Source organism: Ranitomeya variabilis, chromosome 4 (genome assembly GCF_051348905.1).
Source record: "Ranitomeya variabilis isolate aRanVar5 chromosome 4, aRanVar5.hap1, whole genome shotgun sequence".
Lineage (NCBI taxonomy): Eukaryota > Metazoa > Chordata > Amphibia > Anura > Dendrobatidae > Ranitomeya > Ranitomeya variabilis.
This window is the reverse complement of record NC_135235.1, coordinates 714128173-714150052: the sequence shown is the minus strand read 5'-3', so window position 1 is coordinate 714150052 and position 21880 is coordinate 714128173. Positions and strand designations below refer to the sequence as shown.

At 43.4% G+C, this 21880-nt stretch overlaps 2 long non-coding RNA genes across 2 annotated transcripts in view; one reads left to right on the top strand and one right to left on the bottom strand.

Moving 5' to 3' along the window:
- The window catches only part of LOC143766566 (uncharacterized), a 114838-nt gene extending 102474 nt beyond the window's left edge, over positions 1–12364 (top strand). The window contains exon 3 of the long non-coding RNA XR_013213599.1: positions 12201–12364. This is a non-coding gene — a long non-coding RNA (uncharacterized LOC143766566). The remainder of the gene's footprint in view (positions 1–12200) is intronic.
- Positions 5828–21880, bottom strand: part of LOC143766567 (uncharacterized) — a 74811-nt gene continuing 58758 nt past the window's right edge. The window contains exons 2-3 of the long non-coding RNA XR_013213600.1: positions 8494–8563; positions 5828–6784 (exon numbers count right to left, since the gene is read on the bottom strand). This is a non-coding gene — a long non-coding RNA (uncharacterized LOC143766567). The remainder of the gene's footprint in view (positions 6785–8493; positions 8564–21880) is intronic.

The window sequence follows — 21880 nt, the reverse complement described above, 5'->3', positions numbered from 1 at the left end:
GGTCACCATTGATGATATAAACACTCTAATAATATGTGAACAAACCTAGATATAATATAACAGTAGGAAATGTTATTTGTTCCTCACCAATATGGCGTCCAGTGGCGACATCTGTCATCATTCACGTCACTTCCGGTGACATACACATGCCGGCATCATGTGACTGGACAAAACCAGAAGACTCAGTGCCCTTTCACAAGCATGGCTGTGCTTCTTCCTCAGCGCGGTTTGCTCTCTCTGCACAGGACTATATTGGTGAATGGCTGTTTGATTCCACCTGTTTACCAAGCATTGAGCTTTGGTTTGGACAGATTCGACCTGGGCTGTGTGACTCTTAGCAATCATTATTATTCTTTCAGCTTTTACAGCAACTGTTACCTGCATTGACCCACTATCTGGTAAAGTTTTGTTCTCACCGTATTTAATTATTTTGACTCTATATGCCCTTCTTTAGTATTGGCTATATCCTCTACGTATTTACAATGTTGACGATCGATCTGGAGTTGCACTCATAATCTATTTTGCCTGCTACTTTCTGCTATGTACTATATAATTATCTCCTAGGTTCTCCAATTTTTCTACCTCTATAGTTTATCGCATATGAGATTAGTTTATATGTATTATGAACTATTGTATGCACCCTTATAACTATATATATATATATATATATATATATATATATATATATATATATATATATATATATATATTATAATTTTATAGGGCGAAACGTCAATTACATAAGTGGATTATTTTTTTATGTGCAATAAATTTATATTGGCTCAGTGGTTAGCACTGCAGCCTTGCAGCGCTGGAGTCCTGGGTTCAAACCCCACCAAGGACTACATCTGCAAAGAGTTTGTATGTTCTCTCCGTGTTTGCATGGGTTTCCTCCGGGCACTCCGGTTTCCTCCCACATTCCAAAGACATTCTGATAGGGAATTTAGATTGTGAGCCCCATTGGGGACAGCGATGACAATGTGTGCAAAACTGTAAAGCGCTGCGGAATATGTTAGCGCTATATAAAAAATAAATAAAAATAAAATTTATGATTTCAGCATCTCTTGCTGGAGTGCCAAATTCCCTTTTTTCTATTTATGGAGTGGAACCCTATTTGAGCACCCTACAAGAGTGCCACACAGCCTTCTAGCACTCATTTCTATCTTTTTCTGACAATTGTAGAATTTTCTAAATTTACTTTTATTGAAGGTGAAGCCTGAAAATCTAACAAAAATTTGTAAGAGATCTAATACTTCTGACAAATCTCTCCTCTTATCCCTTCAAATTCTCTCTGTTGTTCCAAGTAGTGTGCCAAGGGTTCAAGTGTTAAATCAAATATTAACGTTCACAAAGGACACTACTAGAGGTTCAGAGGTTTTAATTTTTACTGTCGGATTTATATACAAGACTCTTACAAAGTTTCTGAAATTACTTGTCATACCTACTTTGTCTAGTACCTGTCTTATCTAGTTCCACTTTACCTTATCAAACTCCTTCTCTGCATCTAATGCAACTATCACTCTTATTCTCTCCACTTTTTATTACATCTAAGGGTAAGTTCACACAGCAAAACCTGATCATCTTGGCAGGAAAGAAGCTGCACCAAAAACGCAGGTTTAGGTTTTTTTCACAAAAAATGGGCGTGCGCTATGCGATGTGCCGCATTGAGTGACGGACCAGAGACACGGGCTGTAGCGTTTCCGGGTCCGTCACTGCTAGCGCAGATGGAGCTAGCAGATGCTCCATCTGCGCTAGTGCTGTACCAAAGTCGGCACTTGCGTTAGCGCAGTCCGTCAGCTTATGAGTTGAATGGACTACACTAAAGCAATGTGAACCTAGCCTAATTACTACCAATTCCTTGAGCAGCATGTCCATGCTCAACTTTCCTCCCACCTCTCATCTAACTCCTTGACAACCTCCAATCTGGCTTCTGCCCCCACCACTCCACTGAAACTGCCCTGACTAAAATTACTAATGACTTACAACCAAAGCTAACAGACCGTTCTCCATCATCCTCCTCCTCCTCGAACTGTCCTCTGCCTTTGACACAGTCGACCACTGCCTACTGCTACAGATTCTTCCCTTGACATCAAAGACCTTGCCCTGTCCTGGATCGCCTCTTACCTTTCTGACCGCACATTTAGCATTTCCAACTCCCACACTACCTCCTCATCCCGCTCTCTCTCTGTTGAAGTCCCTCAAGGCTCTGTCCTGGGGCCCCTACTTTTTTCCCATCTATACCCTTGGCCTAGGACAACTCATAAAGTCCCATGACTTCCAGTACCACCTGTATGCGGGCGACACTCAGATCTACCTCTCTGGCCCAGATGTCACCTCTCTGCTGTCCAGAATCCTGGAGTGTCTATCAGCCATATCCACCTTCACCTCTCGCTTCATAAAACTCAATGTAGACAAAACTCAACTCATCATCTTTCCTCCATCTCATTTTTCTTCCCTACCCGATCTATCTATTATGGTAAACGTCATCACTCTCTCTTCCGCACCTGAAATCCACTGCCTCAGAGTAACTCTCGACTCTGCCCTGTCCTTCAAACCACACATCCAAACTCTTGCCACCTCCTGTCGCCTCCAACTCATAAATATTTCCAGAATCCGTCCCTTCCTCAGCCCTCAATCTACTAAAATTCTTGTGCATGCTTTCATCATCTCCTGCCTCGATTACTGCAACACCCTCCTCTGTGGCCCCCCCCGCCAACTCTCTTGCACCACTCCAGTCTGTCCTCAACTTTACTACCCAACTAATCCACCTCTCTCCTAGCTACTCCCCTGTTTCTCTCCTCTGAAAATCCCTCCACTGGCTCCCAATTCCCCAAAGAATTCAGTTCAAACTACTAACACTGAGCTACAAAGCCATCCACAACCTGTCCCCTCCCTATATCTCTTAACTAATCTCCCAATATCTTCCCTCACGTAATCTTTGATCCTCCCAAGACCTCCTACTCTCCTCCACACTTATTTGATCCTCACACAACTGCCTCCAAGATTTATCCCAAATATCCCCCATCCTCTGGAATTCCACGCCTCAGCAAGTCCGATTATCCACCACCCTGGGGTCATTCAGACAGAACCTGAAAACCATCTCTTCAGGATAGCTTACAGCCTACAATAACCATTCTGCTGCCTCACCACCACCCGAGCTGCCGCCTCACCACCACCAGAGCTGCTGCACCCCCGATCTTCTGTCTCTTCCCCATTATCCCATAGAATGTAAGTCCGCAAGGACAGGGTCCTCTCCCCTCTGTACCAGTCTGTCATTGTAAATTTGTTTACTGTAAACAATATCTATAATTTTGTATGTAACTGCTGCGCCCCAGAGTCCTGGTCGTTCCACCAGGGGGAGTGATGTTACGTCTGAAGGCACTAAAGGAGATCACTTTACCAGGTATCACAAACCATACACCACACTTCAAACTCCAGACCACCAGGGGGAGCTACGCTCCTATCTATTAAGGCACTCCTCACAATTAGGTAAAACTGGTGGTTTGGATAGGAAGTTGGGCAGAAGCTGACTGGACTTGATCCAGGAAGAACCCTGTCAGGCAGACAGGGGAAGGAGGAACATCACAGAGCTGCAGACAGGTCCCTGACAGTGGTGGGATCCTGTCAGAGGCCTAGACAGAGGGTCACGGAGCTGCGCCTGCCCCACGTGCGGCAGCATCCTAAGGAAGGACACTAAAGAGAATTGTATTGTAGAGGGTGATAAACGAAGTCATAGCACAAGGAGAGGAAAACCAGAAAGAGTTCTGCCCTGCAAAAGGCTGCCTCCTTCTGAGGCGCAGAAGCCGGTGGCCGGAACACCAAAGAAGCAATCGTCTCCAAGCCTTGCTTCAGAGACCGGCAGGACCGTTAATTCCACGTTAGCTGCCCGACCTTACACCCAGGAGGCACGGTGGCAACTTGTGGGGGCTGGGGTGTCGTAGGGTCCCTGTAAAAAGCCTCAGGCCATCAGTCATACGGGTTTGTCCTATCCATACCATCTGGGGGACAGAGAGAAAGAGAAATAACATCTAGAACACCAACATCAGTTGTGAGGACCTCACCGAGAAGCTCAGCAGGGAGGTACTACAACACACAGGCGCTAGAGGAAGGCTACTGATTTCCACCTGGATAAGGGGACTCTGGATTTGCCTTCAGACTGGCCGGACACTGCCTACCCTGTGGTCTGTACCCTGGACTGTGGATGCTGAAGCCTTCAGTAAAAGGTAAAGAGACTGCAACCTTGTGTCCTCGTTATTCACTGCGCCTTACATCATCCACCATTCACCATCTACACTCTGGGAAGCCCTGGGGATACACTTCACCTGTGGGAAGGTATACCATCTAGCTGCCATCACATCACCCCAGCAGACCCCTAAGCAGCTTCGGTCACCCTGACCGAATACCACAGGTGGCGTCATGAACATTATTATCTCATAAGAACTCTCCCTTTTATTGGATGCCCCTCAAAGGGCCACGGGCCGGGTTGGGCCACCGTGACATTCCCATCAAGAACCGAAGGACCCGGTACCGAGTACCCCATTGCCCTTACGTGGGGGCGCTCCATAACCCCTTCTCATGTATAGCACCATGGAATTAATGGCGCTATATAAATAATAATGTCCGTCGAACATTTGTGACCGCACTTTTACCTTTCAGAAAGCCCACCTGAGCTGATGACACTAGAGCTAGGAGTATCCCTGCCAACCTGTTTGCCATAAGTTTGGAAATTATTTTAATATACTGGTTTATCAGAGAGATAGGTCTATAGGAAGCTGGATCCTATGCGCTTTTCCCATCTTTTGGTATCAAGCTTTTATGAGCCATATTGGTTCCCCCAACAAGTCTTCACCTTGTAAGTATCTCATTATACCATTTAGTTAGAATAGGAGCTATTTGTTGGGTCATGACTTTAAAGAAATCACCTGTGAACCCATCAGGACAGTGAGCTTTTCCTTCTGGTAGACCACCAATAGAGCTCTTCACCTCTTCCTCCGTAACAAGGACACTTGGCACAATCAAATATGTTTCTGTGAAATTAGGCATTGTAAGTTTACTCAAAAAATCTCTGCTTCTGTCATCCCCCTGTGACTCATCTTAGTATAAGTTTCCATAAAAATCCCTCAGGATTGAGCTTATCTCTTTGGGATAATCCACTACTAGACCCTCTTTATTCTTAAGTTTTATTATATTTTTTTCCCCTTTCTTCCTTTTGCCAAATTTGCTAGTAGCCTGCCCACTTTATCCCCAAACCTCCTCAACTCAATGTCCATTTGTGTCTTCCTAAACATTCCTTCTTTTCTGCTCATTCTTTAACAATTTTTGGGGCCTCCTTCCAGTTTTCTCTGGCCTTTTCAGTTTTTTTTGTCATCCGAAGACTACACATTTTTCTCTGTTTATTGCTAAACTCTTCATATTTGATGGACTTTTTTTAGTGTATACAAATAAGATACTAATTTCTCTCTCAAAACTATCTTTCCTACCTAAGTTGGCATCTTGAAATTATGTGAATGTGAATGAATATGTGAAATTATTTTTCTTCCCACCATTGTTACAATATCACTTTAACCCCTTTCTGCCATCAGACGTATTATTCCATCCATGTGACCTGGGACCTAATTCCCATGGATGGACTAGTACGTCCCATGCAATCAGCTGCGCTCATGGGGGAGCGCAGCTGATCACAGCCGGGTGTCAGATGATTATCAGAGGTGACACCCAGTACTAAAGTGCCAGGAGTGGTCACGGACCACTCCTGGCATTTTAAACCCTGGAACACTGCGATCAAACATGACTACAGCATTCCGGAGCTGGCAGAGGGGCTGAAAGACCCTCTGCCCTTGGATCGGAGATCCCACAGCATGATGCTGGGTCCCGATTGCTGCCATGGAGACCCGATGTCATCATGATGACATCCGGGTCTCTACTGCTGAGAGACTTCCGGTCATGTGCAGTGATGACCAGGAAGTCTCTCTGGTCAGTGTGCAACTCCGTGCAGTGCTGAAAGCTTCTATAGCATGCAGCTCTGCATGTTATAGAAGCGATCAGCCTGCACAAAATGAGTGTCTCATAGTGAGACACAGTGTAAACTAAGAAATAAATAAAAAATGTAAATAATTGCAAAAATTTTTAATCAGTATTTATTCAATCACTAAATATTTAAATAAAAAAAATCTACACAATAAATGTACACATTTAGTATTGCCTCATCCGTAACGAACCGACCTAGAAAACTGTCCCACTAGTTAACCCCTTTAGTGAACGCCATAAAAAAAAGTTTAAAAAAAATGCTTTATCATCATACCGCCGAACAAAAAGTGTAATAACACACTATCAAAGAGACGGATATAAATAAACGTGGTACCGCTGAAAACATCATCTTGTCCCACAAAAAACAATCCCCCATACCGCATCATCAGCGGAAAAATTAAAAAGTTATAGCTGTCAGAATAAAGTGATGCAAAAATAATTATTTTTTATGTAAAAGTTTTTATTGTATAAAAACGGCAAAACATAAACCTGAAGAATGCTCTATCAATGGAGGAATCACATAATATTAAAAAGAAATCCAAAAGGACGGTCAGCAACATGAATTCTCGCTCGTGTTCCAACGATGCTTTCTTTTCGTAAGCTTGAACATTCTGGTAGACATTCGAGCAGCTTCTTGGGTAGAAAGATCTTTAGACGACTGCCGCTGCGATTTCCATGATCATCTTCCGGCTTGTCTTCGACAGCCATTTCCCCTCCGTGCGCCACATCCTCTCCTCCGCGTCCAAAACTCACTCCGCTTTAATGTGCACACACAATAATTACAAGCAAACAGGTCACAGGTGAGGATGTTACTTTTAGTAGCCATTCAAACCCATTTGTGTCCACTTCTGCGCATGTTATCAGGCCAAAATCACCAGGGTATGTAAACATTTGATCAGGGTCATTTCGTTGTTTTGGGTTGTCATTATGATTTAAAGAGAGAAAACACAATAGTTTGACAATAAATGGCTTCACCCAACCACTAACCATGAGTGGAGAAAAAGCTTTGGTGTTATCATTCATATTCTCTGAAAAAAAAGGCCAAGAAAGCAAAAATTCTGTCGGGGTTTGTAAACTTTTGAGCACAACTGTAGTATCCAATTGCTCAAAAGAAAAAAAAAAAAGGTTTTTGGTCCGAATTAGGTGCATAGACATTAATTACACTCTTCCCCTTCATTCACTTCTAATTTAACATTATGTATCACTCTTCTATATCGCGCTCTACCTGTTTGACTTTGTGTGGAAACTTTTTGTGCAACAATATTAACGCTCCTGATTTTCTCCCCTCTCCTTCAGATCCGTAAACCTCCCCACCCACAATTTTTTAATTTTGAAAATGTCTTCATTTCTCCAATGTGTTTCCTGTATTACGGCAATATCTGCTTTCCACTTCTTTAAATGCCTTAAGACCATTCTTATTGTTGGGGCTCCGACCTGGGTTACATATTACACAGCTGCACCAAATGTTTCCGATTTAATTCCATCCTACATTGTACTCCGGCATGTCTACCCCTATAGCAAACACCCCCTTGCCCAATAACAACAAAAATAACAACAACCTAATCTTTTCTCTCCACTTTGTTTCTTGTGGCCATTTGACTTGTTGAATGTAAAATTTGATGGAATCATTAGCGGACACATGTCACGTTTGGAGAGCCCCTGATGTACCTAAACAGTAAAAACGCCCCACAAGTGACACCGTTTTGGAAAATGGACCCCTTATGGAAATTATTTAGATGTGTATTGAGCACTTTAAACCCACAGGTGCTTCACAAAAGTTTATAACGTTAAACCGTGAAAAAAGAAAAAAATCACATTTTCCCACAAAAATAATTTTTAGCTGCAAATTTTGTATTTTCATGAGGGCAAAAGGAGAAAACAGACCCCAAAGTTTGTTACTCAATTTTTCCTGAGTTCAGCGATACCCCATATGTGGTTGAAAACTTACTGTTGAGGCACAGTGCAAAGCTCAGAAGGAAGAGCGCCATATTACAGTGCAGGTTTTGCTGCACTTGTTTGAGGGTGCCATATTACATTGACAGAGCCCCTGATGTGCCAGAAGAGTAGACCCCCCATAAGTGACCCCATTTTACCATTAAACATCTCAATTAATTCATCTAGGGGTGCAGTGATTATATTGACACCACAGGTGTGACACAAAGTTTTATACCATTGTGAAGAAGTGAAGAGAAAAAAATTTACACTTTTACCACCAAGATTGTGTGTTAGCCCCGAGTTTTACATTTTCACACTGGGAAATGGGTAAAAATTGCACCAGAATTTGTCCCACAATTTCTACTGAATGTAGAAATAAAATGGATTCAATGTGTAGCGGCGCTAATGTAAGTGCATCAGGTCAGCTGCAAGTATAGCCCTAAACCAATTAGGGAGATATTGAAAAAAGAGCACAATACTTGCCCTATAAAACAAAATGCATGGGTTAGACACCAAAATGATATTGATTACCTGTTAGATGAGAGAAAGCTTTGTGATGTTTGACAATGAAGAGATTCAAATCAAGGTGTGTAGCCTCAAACTAAAGTGAGAGGGGAAAGGGGTAATTAGTATAAATGCAACCTGTCAAGGTACTGTAAGATGTCTTGGGTGTATTGAAACCCTCTTATAAAATATGTATTTATAACCCAGAAAGTTTCCAAAGGGCAATATTGAGAGAGCTTAGTGATGTAATAAACCAAGATATGCTAGAAGCAATAAACGTTCCTCCAGGTTGTGAAGCATCCACGTACGGTGGACAAATCTATTGGCAGGACTTCTAAAATAAACGTTCGGTACCTGTATCAAAGGTGCGGGTGCGGGTTATTCCAAGACTGTCAGAGACACCTTGCCGGTAGCAGTGGAATAAAAGTACTTATACTTAGCTTCTTTTCCTTAGGCGTCGGCTTGTACGTGAGTCCCAAAGCCTTCTAAGGCCTGTTTCACACGTCAGTGGCTCCGGTACGTGAGGTGACAGTTTCCTCACGTACCGGAGACACTGACACACGTAGACACATTAAAATCAATGCTTCTGTGCAGATGTCATTGATTTTTTTGCGAACCGTGTGTCCATGTGCCAAACACGGAGACATGTCAGTGTTCGTGGGAGCGCACGGATCACACGGACCCATTAAAGTCAATGGGTGATTGTAAACACGTACCGCACACTTCCCCTGACGAAGCGGTCTTTGGATACCGCGACACACGTTGGGTCCTTCCACCCAGCGGTCTAGCTCTCACCACCGGCTGCTTAGGCCTCTTTACTTGCCTGCTGGCCCATCTTGGGACACTCTTTCATCTAGCTTGTGCTCTGACTGAGTCAGGACCCTCAGCACTGTCACTTTTGTGAGTATTTGTTTACATCGCTGGCCGCTTTATATTGTTTCTGGGGCCCTTCTTGATAGGATTCAGGTTTACATCTTCGTGGGCACAGGGTCCACTGTGTTCTCCCTTTCAGGGTAGTAGGTCCTTGGCTATTTACTTTCTTCCCTGATAGCTAGCAATAGTGTCTTTTTTTGATACTCAGCATTATATTGCAATATATATATTTTTTTTTTCTAGTATTGCATTATTTGCGTATGCCAGGTGGTTGTTTGTTATGATAGACATTTATATTTGTACCTTTATATATGGGATGCATTACGAGCAGACCTAAGGGTGGATATGTGTATTTCTCATGTTTTTATACTGTTTTTAACATTGTTTATTAATAAAGCCGTTCCTTTTTTCATTATTTATTGGTGGTGTGCAGTTTTCATGGGTGGCTACTTTTCTTCTTGAGTTAGCTCACGTACCGCACACGGATGACGTCCGTGTGCTGTCCATGTGCGTTTTCCAAATTTTAGGGTTAACATTTGAAGCAAATGTAGCAATTACCAGACAGGTGTCTAGACATTGATTGGGACAAAGCTAAACATAAGTCTAGACATCATTTTAGCCTCTGAGGTGAAGTTGTCAACTTATCAGAGTGCTGGCATCTTCAGACTGCTGACTGCCTAATATTATGCCCCCTCGTGTGGACACAGAGAAGCTAATTACTTTGATGGAGCAACATCCGGAATTATGGGACACACGATGCGAAGGATACCGTGACAGGCTGGCGATTGAACGGGCTTGGTTTGCTGTAGCTGCGCAGCTGTACCCCAGACGTGGTTGGTCCACATATTCACCCGCAAAGCAGGCAAAGTTTGGTAAGTTACCCCATAGGTGTTCCTTGTTGTATTAAACATAAATTTCAGAGAAACATATGACCAAAATTCATATTGTGCATTATATATGTTAGGGTCCATGTCTTAACATCATAACCATTGGGCTTATGTGTTCTTAATATTTATATTTACATGGACCTTATCATATACACTTTACAAGATTCTTACTACTTTCCAGTATGTTCCCTGTGTTTGATTGATTATTTTCGCATGAAGCATGCTTGTTTAGAATTGTTAAAAAATGCAGTGTGTGTTTGTGTCAGCATTTTAGGTTTTGTGTGTATATTTTGTTTTTTAAAAATGTTTTTGTCATGTTTGAAAATACTAAAGAATACCTAGGTAACTGAAGGCCTAGTTGTCTGGCATGTTCACAACCTACATTTTTGGCACACAATTCCCTGCTGTTCAAAAACCTGGTACATGAGATTTGGCAAAGTGAACTGTATTCAAGCATATCTCCATTGATGTCTAACATTATTTTCTCTTATGCTTTACAATGTTTTATGGGGTCAGATTTTGAAATTGACCGTTGGACTATATGCTAAAAGTCAGGCCCTTAAAGTCTCTCTTCCTTTTTTAGATGTTTAAATTTATGTGAAAATATAATGTTGAACATGTAAGGATCAACATGTGCTGACTGTTTTTGTCATAACAAAACCAGGATTTATTTAAAAATGTAGTGTTTGATTTTAACATGTCTTGCTGGCCACACCACAGTTTGTGTGTGTGACTGATTGAAAACAAATGTTTCCACTTAATTAATGCCATCATCCACAATTATTCACACAAGGCAAGCCCTTACATATGTCTAATGGCCAATGCAACTTGTGTTAATGTTTGTGTTGTTAGACACAGACACAGTCATGCAGCCTATGTTTTGGGCAAGCGTTCATAACAGTACTCATGCTATTTAGATCTTACTTGTAAACATTACAACATGGTGCAAAATGGTCACACAATTATTACTCAGAAATGTTTGTTTTAATTTTTTCTAAAATTAGTTTACAGCCAGGCATGATGATCACAAGCATAATACTTTGAAACTAGAACATAGATGAACACATTGTGTTGTTTAAGGAATATGTTGTTATTTGTGGGAATGTGACTTGTTGTGTCTCTACTTTTCCTACAGTTGATTTGGTTCAACGGTGATGGCGCTCAGCCAGGGACCAATTTAGGCGGGAATTTAATCCCCTACCCTCCACAGCAGGTGCAACAAAAAAGAGGAAATATGTTTACTACCGCAACTTAGCCTTTCTTCGCCCAATCATGGAGATAAATCAGTAAGTGTGACTGTGTATGATTGACCAAACATATTAAAATACCTTTTTTTTTTTGGTTTTAATTTGTATGATCACACAACAGGGATCCACAAGTGATACAAACATCCGAGCAGGGAAAACGTCCAGCCCAGGACGTGGTAGAAGTCCAAAGAGTTGATTAATCCATTTCCATGAAAAAGGCAAGAATTTCATGTATTAAAATCCAATAACCTTTATTGAAACAAATCCATAAAATAGTCGATACCAATAGTTGTTTAGGCATAGTATCACATACCAGCCTTCGCTGTACGCGTTTCAAACACAAACGTGTTCTTAGTCTGCAGCTGAACACTAAGAACTATCTATTTTATGGATTTGTTTCAATAAAGGTTATTGGATTTTAATACATCAAATTCTTGCCTTTTTCATGGAAATGGATTAATCAACTCTTTATATTCAAATAACTACACTGTATTTTAACACATTTACAAAGCTTCACCATGTTACAAAATTCTGGGACAGATTTTACCCATAGTTATTTTTCCCAAGTACATTTGTGCTTATAATAATCATCATATTTATGTTTCATTACAAAATACAAACATGTTAAAAAATAATCCTAAAGTGTTTAAAAAATATATATTTAACAAAAGTTGTTTAAAATTTGGTTAGCATTGTGAACTAAACTGTTAATGTTATTTGCTAATAGGACTGATGACAACCTTGATGACTCGGATGACTCGCCAACAGCCACATCACTGCCATGTACCTCGGCATCGGAGACCGAAGCCCCAGCAGACCCGACACCCACAACACAGCCTGATGAGCAGGTGTCTGATGCTGCTGAAACCTCCACTGATGCTGGTCCTGGAAACACACAAACAGCAGCCCCAAGCACTTCACAAACAACAGCCCCAAGCACTTCACAAACAACAGCCCCAAGCACTTCACAAACAGCAGCCCCAAGCACTTCTCAACAGCCCCAAGCACTTCACAAACAACAGCCCCAAGCTCTTCTCAAACAGCAGCCCCAGCACCACAGGCAGCATCAACAGCAAATCTACCTATGTATCTAACACACACTCTCCGAGATAGGCGAACTAGGTGACAGGAACAGCCACGTATGCTGCCCGAGCTCATTGATGCTAGAGTTTTATCCATACTCAATTCCATGACACCAGAAACTGCTGTAGATAGGTTTTGTCGCTCACTGTCTCCTTGCCTTGGCAAAGTTCCTGATGGACGGCAGGAACGAGTACGTGCTGCAACCTTGACCCTCATTGCTGCAAGCCAAGAAGAGCAGGAACCCAACCAGGTGCTAGGGCCCATTGAACAATGGCGAGCTGCCCAACATCAAATAGATGCCATCTGTTACCAATATAACAAATGACCAAAATGTAGGTACCCAACAAACACAGGAAAGGCCTGCACCCTCGTCCATGCTTCCACCTCCTGCTGTAAGACCTCGTTATCCCCAAAGGTCTGCTCCAGTTTGGTTTCCTCCTGCCCATAGCTACACCCATGATTATGGACAAATGTCCGATCCTACCTCTGTGCCCCATTCACGTGGCAGTAGCCAGCAATACGGACAAATGTCCGATCCTACCTCTGTGGTGCCCCATTCACATGGCAGTAGCCAGCAATACGGACAAATGTCCGATCCTACCTCTGTGCCCCATTCACGTGGCAGTAGCCAGCAATACGGACAAATGTCCGATCCTACCTCTGTGGTGCCCCATTCACATGGCAGTAGCCAGCAATACGGACAAATGTCCGATCCTACCTCTGTGCCCCATTCACATGGCAGTAGCCAGCAATACGGACAAATGTCCGATCCTACCTCTGTGCCTCTGTCCTGTGCCAGTAGCCAGCAATATTGGCAAATGTCTGATGAGACTTCTGTGCCTCATTCACGTGCCAGTAGCCATCAATATTGGCAAATGTCTGCTCCTACCTCTGTGCCTCATGCCCGTGCCACAACTCAGCAATATTGGCAAAGGTCTGTTCCAAGCCACACCTACAGCCAACATTCCGAATCCCTGTCCTCCAGCATGTCTGTGGGTGATAGTAGTGGTGCTCATTTTGCAATTCCACAGCCCTACAATATGCCATCAAGGCAACAGACACCTATGGTCACACAATTTGTTCCGCCAAACCGTATGGCAAGAGGTGAGCCCTATAATAGTTCCCAATCATGTGTGAGCCAGATTGGCCAGTCACAACCTACTTTACTTCAACCACAAAGTGATGATGCCACATTTTTGAAAGAGACAGACCAAACGCAACCTTATACCCCATCTACATCAGGAACAGCATCAGTTTTGCACACTGAACCACCTCAAACAACCACATGCCAGCCCACAGTGACTACAGGACAAATGCCCACACCCTCAAGCAGCCCTGAACGTGTCAGCGCAGAAAATACCACAGATGAATCTTTCTCCAGTCATGGTGACTTTGTGGATTTAGAAGGAACATAACTCTGTTTTGTTTGATTTTTGTTGTTAAAGCTAGCTTGATTTGTCAGACACAATTGGCTGACTAAATGTGTTTGCTGAAAAATAAAACACATTGTTCAAGTGTTAATATGTCTTGTTTAGTTTTGAATGTATATGTAATTTGCACACTACTTTATTGATATGAGCATAATCATAATGTGAAACACATTTTTCTCAACAACAAAAAAAAAAGGTTAAGCAGTAGGATGGTGTAATTAATAATCCATCATGGCTTCAAAATAATGGTAAAGGATGAGACGGTGGGGATGCACGCAGCTACAGTGACTCTCAGTGAGGTTTTTAAAGATGCGGCCTCTCAAAGACTCAACTGCGTTGATCTATTTTCCATGGCAAAGTAGCTTTGTAAATGTACATTTAGATTACAGTATGTCTGAATAACATGATCTAACGGTCACACACTCTTCTTCAAAATCACACTCAATGAGGGCGGGTCTTAGTTGTTTGTTTGTAGTACACAATTATGTGACCAAATCAATACTTTCAGACATGGGATATTTCGGACAACCACAGTAAACACATTAGAATGAGGTATTAGTTATTTGTAATGGGTAGCAATGGGTTTTAGACACACACGTGTATCAGTTACCCACATCAAATGTAAGCTCGCAACCCACGTCAAGGGTCCTCATTGCCTTGCGAGACCCTAACAAATTTTGACATAAATATAAAAAAAAATGTTTATTAAAACAAACAAAAAAAAAAGGGTAACATTAGTTGTGCTCCTCCATTTGCCATTGCACACTACCCTCTGGTGTTAAAAAATAATCTGCAAAAATATTCCTCACTATAAGGGCAGACTGAGATACTCGTGGAGCATGGTCTCTATCCTCTGATAATGCCACATTAACCACTCTCACATCATCAACATCATCCAAGGCTGGTTCTTGTTGTCTGCAGAAATTATGCAAAACAGTTGCCTTTATGACTGCCTGTACATTTTGGGGATGCATTTGGATTTGGGTTTCAAATATACGCCATCTTGAAGTCAAGATTCCAAAAGCACACTCAACCAATCGCCGGGTTTTCATCAGTCGAGTGTTAAAAATTCTTCTCCGGTTATCCAAACCTCGACGTGGAAAGGGTCTCATAACGTGCCTTGAGAGTGCAAAACCCTCATCAGCAACCATGATAAATGGTGCAGGTGGGCCTGATGCACCAGGAAGCACACATGGTTGTGGAAGATTTAGATTAGTCTCAGCAAGTCGCCGAGCTAATCTTGAAGCTCTAAAGATGCGAGCATCAGAGGCACTCCCATATGCCCCAATGTCAGCAAGAACAAAACAGTAGTTGCTGTCAGCTACAGCCAGGAGCACAACAGAAAAATATTTTTTATAATTAAAAAAACGGGAACCAGAGTTTGGCGGCTTTTTAACACGAATGTGTTTATCATCCAGGGCACCAATGCAGTTTGGAAACTCAGTGGCTTCCATGAAACCCTGGGAAATCCGCAGCCAGTCTTGTGTGTTTGGTTGAGGCATGAGGCGACTCTTGAGCTTGTCCCAAATCACATCACAGGTTGACCGCACAATCCCGGATATGGTTGATGTGCCAAGAAGGAACTCAAAATGAAGTGAAGAATATGAGTGTCCAGTAGCCAGGAATCTGTTAAAGGGAACCTGTCACCACGTTTTTGGAAGATGGGATAAAAATAGCGTTAAATAGGGGCAGAGGTGGGCGTTACATTAGTGTGTGTGTTATGCATTTATTACCCACCTAAGTTGCCGAAATACCTTTGCAAAGTCTCCGTTTTCGCCTGTCAATCAGGCTGGTCTGGTCAGATGGGCGTGGTGTCTTCCCCCAGATCTTGCTTAGTTTTCCGTTGGTGGCGTAGTGGTGTGCGCATGCCCAAGGTCCCGAATCCTCTGCCAGGGGATTTAAAAGAGCGCGGTGTTCGTTATTGCATTGGTGATCGGTGGGCGCGGCCATCTTCCTTTGGCTGCGCGTGCGCAGAAGCGGCGCTCTGCTGGCCGCGGCGCTCTGCTGGCCGCGGCTTCAGGAAAATGGCCGCCGCGATATCCATCTGCGCACGCGCGGCATCCCGCGGCCATTTTCCTGATGCCGCGGCCAGCAGAGCGCCGCTTCTGCGCACGCGCGGCCAAAGGAAGATGGCCGCGCCCACCGATCACCAATGCAATAACGAACACCGCGCTCTTTTAAATCCCCTGGCAGAGGATTCGGGACCTTGGGCATGCGCACACCACTACGCCACCAACGGAAAACTAAGCAAGATCTGGGGGAAGACACCACGCCCATCTGACCAGACCAGCCTGATTGACAGGCGAAAACGGAGACTTTGCAAAGGTATTTCGGCAACTTAGGTGGGTAATAAACGCATAACACACACACTAATGTAACGCCCACCTCTGCCCCTATTTAACGCTATTTTTATCCCATCTTCCAAAAACGTGGTGACAGGTTCCCTTTAACAAAACCATATTTTTGATGTAAAATACTCGCCATCAATTGTTTATTATGTAGATATTTTGATAAAAGGTACACATAGTGAATTTTAAAAGGCACATAGAAACATCAAATACATGTTTTAGCAAATAAAAAACACACCCATTAATGCACCACATAGGGGTAACTTCAAAAGAGCATTTCAAAAAGTGACCATGTTTCGATTTTGTTTGTGGGCCCTACTATTTTATTATTAGTTTAAAATGATAACCAAACTGTTTTTGGCTTCATTTGTATGTCAATTGATAAACAAGACATGATTAAAATTAACCATTATGTTAATTGTCTAACCTAGTGACCTGGAACATTGCTCACTAGAGATAGAAACACAACCCATTAGGATTCCTTGCACGTTATTGGGGCCAATATTCATTATTTGGGCTTACAAATTACCTCAAGGTTACTAACAAACGCTCCTCCGGAGAAATGCTGAGTCTCATGCAGGTGGCTTGTCTGAGAAGGTAAGGCCGCAAAACATGAAGTAGGTTGTCAAAGCCGGGAATGGAAAGGTGACAAAATGCCACAAACTTCACCGGGTATCTGCGAAGTTCATGATATAATTTATGAAAATGACCAAATGCCCCACGTAGCAACAGTAGAGGGTGAACCCATAGCCTCTTTTGGAGCTGTGGATCCTCTTCAAGCATATGGTTGCGAACACCAAAGCGACGTGAAACAATCCATGCCAACCACACCAACGCCTCATTGTCAGTAGACATGTTTGTGACACCTAAGGAGTCCTACTACACACCCCAAAGCTGATATGTAATTGTGCTTACATTTATAGGAACTAAAGTTCCAACATCTGCACTAATGGATTACACCTTTGCAAGTTCAATGCCTTTAATTAGGCCTTAACCCCTCATATGGACCTGAAAACCTTTGTGTGTGATACGTATGCACACGGACAGCACACGGATGTAAAAAACGGACACACGGCCCGCACACGGACAGCACACGGACGGCATACGCGAGCACACGGACACGGATAACTCCGGGAAAATTTTCTCCGGTACCGGAATTATCTGGATGTGTGAGACTGGCCTAACACAGGGGGAGCCAAACCTGATGAAGGAATAAGTTGTTATTCCAAAAAGCACTTCTAAAAAGAAGGACACCGCTGAACAGAGGCCAGACAGAGTCCAGAGTAACTCTGCTGCCTCATTATAGTGAATGGATCCCTAGGGGGTTTCATCTGAATCATGTCACTCAGAAAATTTAGATGGAAACCCCAAAGTAAGTGGACAGCATAGTGCACCGGATAAATGTGATCCCAAATGTTATGTAAAATGTTCCCAATAAAAGCTTCAACTCAATCCACAAAAGAGCAAGTCCCCACTCAGGTCCATCATCTGTTAACGGAAATATAAAGGGCTTCCATATCACTGGTAGCACAAAAGCTCTGGAAAAACCAAATGACTCCTCACCCACCAAAAGAAATTCAGCAAATTCTTCGCTCTCAAATCCAAATGCCCCCTCCCTTCTGAGCTCCACAGTGTACCTAAACCACATATAGCATCCACATGTTTGGCATTTCTGCTGAGATGAAAGCCCGCCTAACTTACGGGTTCTTGACTCCAAAAGCATGAACTGGGCATAACGTACTGGTGACTGCAACCTACTGATCACTACGGCATACTGCTAACTACATAGTAACATAGTTAATAAGGTTGAAGGAAGACTTTAAGTCCATCTTGTTCAACCCATAGCCTAACCTAACAGGCCCTAACATGTTGATCCAGAGGAAGGCAAAAAAAACCCACGTGGCAAACAGTAAGCTCCGCATTGGGGAAAAAAATGCCTTCCTGACTCCACATACGGCAATCAGTCTGGTTCCCTGGATCAACACCCTATCAAGGAAACTAGTGTATATAACCTGTAACATTATACTTTTCAAGAAAGGCATCCATTCCCTCTTAAATTTTAGTAATGAATCACTCATTACAACATCATACGTGTTCCATAGTCTCACTGCTCTTACAGGAAAGAATCTGCGTCTGACTATGCTTAAACCTTCTTTCCTCCAGACGTAGAGGATGCCCCTTGTCCCCGTCTGAGGTCTATGAGTAAAAAGGTCTATGAGTAAAAAGGTCATTGGCAAGGTCTCTGTACTGTCCCCTCATATATTTATACATTAAAATAAGATCAACCCTTTGTTAGGGCTAGCGGAACGCACCAAATAATAAGAAAGATAGAGTAAGGTGCGTTCGCAGCCCGGGGTCCACCGTGCAGAGATGGAACCTGCTGCCAAGTAATGACGGACTATATGGCAGTACAATGTGGATACACACATGGGTTAACTTCACCCTGTGTGAAGGAAGCGAACCCTGTTGCGTCACAGGGCCGCGGTACTGCACCAAGAGCGCAAGCAAGGAGTCTCAGAACTCAATCCCAAGACACAGGATTTGAGTTCATATAGACCTCTTGCGCTCGACACCGCAACTGGGGTGTCAGAGTGAAAGAAATAATAATAATAATAAAGATGCACGAGAGTGCGTGCGGTACCACACTGGCGGACGCCACTAACCACCCAGGCTTGGGTCAGGAAAGTGCTGTGAAAGTGCAGGGTGCCGCACTGGTGGTCACAGCAATTAGACGCTGTTTGTGTGTTACGTGCTGATGGCTAAGTCGGGCGCTAGATAGCAATCATCCACCTTACGTGAGCAGTCATACACAAGGGAGGGGATAATTAATGAACGACTTTCACACATTAAGGCCATGTTCACACTTTGCGGGTTTTACCGCGGATCCGCAGCGATTTTGACACTGCGGGTCCGCAGCAGTTTCCATTGGGTTTACATTTACATGGAAACCCTATGGAAACCGCAAACCGCTATGCACATGCTGTGGGAAAAACCGCGCAGAAACGCAGCGGTTTACAACCCGCAGCATGTCACTTCTTTGTGCAGAATCGCTGCAATTCTGCACACATAGAAATGCATTGATCCGCTTACTTCCCGCATGTGGCTGTGCCCACGATGCGGGAAGTAAGCGGATAATGTGCGGTTGCTACCCGGGGTGGAGGAGAGGAGACTCTCCTCCAGGCCCTGGGAACCATATTTGTGTGTAAAAAAAAGAATTAAAATAAAAAATAATTATATACTCACCTCTCAGCGCTGCACGCAGCCGTCCGGTCTGGGTTGCTGTGCGAGCAGGGCCTGAGATGACGTCACGGTCACATGACCGTGACGTCACGAAGCTCCTTCTCGCACAGCATCTTTGGAACGGGACCGCCGCGTGCAGCGCTGAGGAGATCGAGACGTCAGAGGGTGAGTATATCATGTTTTATTATTTTTTAACATTACTATTGATGCTGCATATTGCTGCATAAGCAGCATCAATAGTATACCCGCAGCGGAAACCGCAAAACAAACTGCGATAAATCTGCAGGGATAACTGCAGTGGTTTTGCCCTGCAGATTTATCAATTCCGCTGCGGGAGAACCCACAGAGGACACCGCAAAGTGTGCACATAGCCTAACACACACCCGTTTACACTAGCGCATGGCTGTGCAGTCATGCGAAACTTTTATAGCTGCAGCATGTACAGGACCTTCCCAGAAGGACCAATGGGAGGCTGCCACAGAAGTTGAGCACCTTCAGGACCTTCCTGGAGGACCAATGGGATCTGCTGCAGTATCTGAGCATGTGACCCTCGATCTCCAACGGGAGATCTTGCCCTGGGCATGCTCAGAAGGGAAAAAGCAGGACTTAGTCCCAAAAGCGTCTGCTCGCCGCTGCCCAGCACTGGCTTCAATGGCAGAAGCTGGAAAATCAGCAGTAACCCTATGCACAGAGTGAGACTGAACAAGACGCTGGGACCGGCATCTCCGCTGAGCAGACTCCGCTGTGGCTGGAGAAGAATGGGAGACCGCAGCGGAGATGGTTTGAAATTCCCCCTGTGCAGAGGCGGGAACTTAACACCCTTAGCCTTCATTTTTCCAAACTGAATAACCCCAAGTGTAATAACCTATCTTGGTATTGCAGACCCCCCAGTCCTCTAATAACCTTGGTCGCTCTTCTCTGCACCCGCTCTAGTTCAGCTATGTCTGTCTTGTACACCGGAGACCAGAACTGAACACAGTATTCTAAGTGTGGTCAAACTAGTGACTTGTATAGAGGTAAAATTATGTTCTCCTCATGAGCATCTATGCCTCTTTTAATGCATCCCATTATTTTATTTGCCTTTGTAGCAGCTGCCTGACACTGGCCACTAAATGTGAATTTGTCATCCACCCATACACCCAGGTCTTTTTCATTGACGGTTTTGCCCAGTGTTTTACAATTGAGCACATAATTATACATCTGATTTGCTCTACCCAAGTGCATGACCTTACATTTATCCCCACTAAAGCTCATTTGTCATTTATCAGCCCAAGTTTCTAGTTTACATAAATCATCCTGTAATATAAAATTGTCCTCATCTGTATTGATTACCCTGCAGAGTTTAGTGTCATCTGCAAATATTGAAGTTCTACTCTGTATGCCCCCTACAAGATCATTAATAAATATGTTAAAAAAGAGGGCCCAATACTGACCCCTGTGGTACCCCACAACCGCGACCCAGTCCGAGTGTGCTCCATTAATAACCACCCTTTGCTTCCTATCCCTGAGCCAGCTCTAAACCCACTTACACATATTTTCCCCTATCCCCATTATTCTCATTTTATGTATCAATCTTTTGTGTGGCACCGTATCAAAAGCTTTTGAAAAGTCCATATACACTACGTCCACTGGGTTCCCTTGGTCCAGTCCGGAACTTACCTCTTCATAGAAGCTGATCAAATTAGTCTGACATGAACGGTCCCTAGTAAACCCGTGCTGATACTGGGTCATGAGGTTATTCCTCTTCAGATACTCCAGTATAGCATCCCTTCGAATGCCCTCCAGGATTTTACCCACAGTAGAGGTTAAGCTTACTGGTCTATAATTACCGAGTTCAGTTTTTGTCCCCTTTTTGAATATTGGCACCATATTTGCTATACGCCAGTCCTGTGGTACAGACCCTGTTATTATGGAGTCTTTAAAGATTAAAAATAATGGTCTATCAATGACTGTACTAAATTCCTGCAGTACTCGGGGGTTTATCCCATCCGGGCCCAGAGATTTGGTAATTTGGTAATTAAGTGATTTTTAGACGCCGCTGAACTTCCTGCCGGGTTAAGCAGGTGACACTTGTTATCACTGATCATATTGGCTGCCATGTGATTTTCTTGTGTAAATACTGATGAAAAAAAAGTCATTTAGCATATTGGCTTTTTCCTCATCCACCATTTCACCCAGACTATTTTTAAGGAGGCCAACACTATCATTTTTTTTAGTTTCTTATTATTTATGTAGTTAAAGAATATTTTGGGATTATTTTTCCTCTCTCTGGCAATGAGTCCCTCTGTCTCAATCTTTGCTGCCTT